We start from the raw sequence: 712 nt of genomic DNA, 5'->3' as shown, positions 1-712 counted from the left end.
AGGCCGGCTGCTCTCCTGCACGCTGGCCTGGGAGTTAGAGGCTTCTTGCTGCTCTCCTCCTCAAAGTATACAGGACTCCTACCACACACACACCTGAAACCAAGCTGGTCTGGTCTGCGAACCCCTTATAGCCCAGGTTCCCTGATGGGGAGGCACAGAAGTGGCAACCTGTCCACTTTCTTTGCCGCAGGCCCCTCCTTAAGCAGCGGGGTCCAGCCGGGCTGAGTTAGGGAGGGGGTTTCGAACGTGCCACCTCTCGCTCGACGTCGAAGCCCGTTTCCTGGGTAACCTTTTTCTGCCTCTCTTCCTTGCCCACCAAGGCCCACTGGCCGGAACGCCGCCGCGGCCCCAACCACCCCAGACAACCAACCACCCGCCTGCTGTCCTCTCCGTTCTCTCCGCCGCCGCGCTGCAGGCCCAGGCTCGCACCCGAGCCCCTTCACACCCCAGGAAGTGGCGCGGCCTGTTGAGGGCAGCGTGGAGGAGGAAGAGAAGGCGCGGCTCAACGCGACCGAAGCTCCGCCGCAAAGGCTCAGGAGGAAGAGGGCGGTGCGCGGCCAAACGTCGGAGCTCGAGTCAGACTCCGGGTACCCCTCGAGGCCGCCCCGCCCGCTGCCCCAACTGTACCAGTGCCTCAGCTGACACCATGTGAACCAAAGCTGCCCAGTCAACTGCAAAACTGCAAGAAAGTGTTGTTTTAAAACACTAAGTT

The sequence above is a fragment of the Mandrillus leucophaeus genome, unplaced genomic scaffold (genome assembly GCF_000951045.1).
Source record: "Mandrillus leucophaeus isolate KB7577 unplaced genomic scaffold, Mleu.le_1.0 Scaffold208, whole genome shotgun sequence".
NCBI lineage: Eukaryota > Metazoa > Chordata > Mammalia > Primates > Cercopithecidae > Mandrillus > Mandrillus leucophaeus.
The sequence above is the reverse complement of the archived record's forward strand: the minus strand, read 5'-3'. Positions refer to the sequence as shown.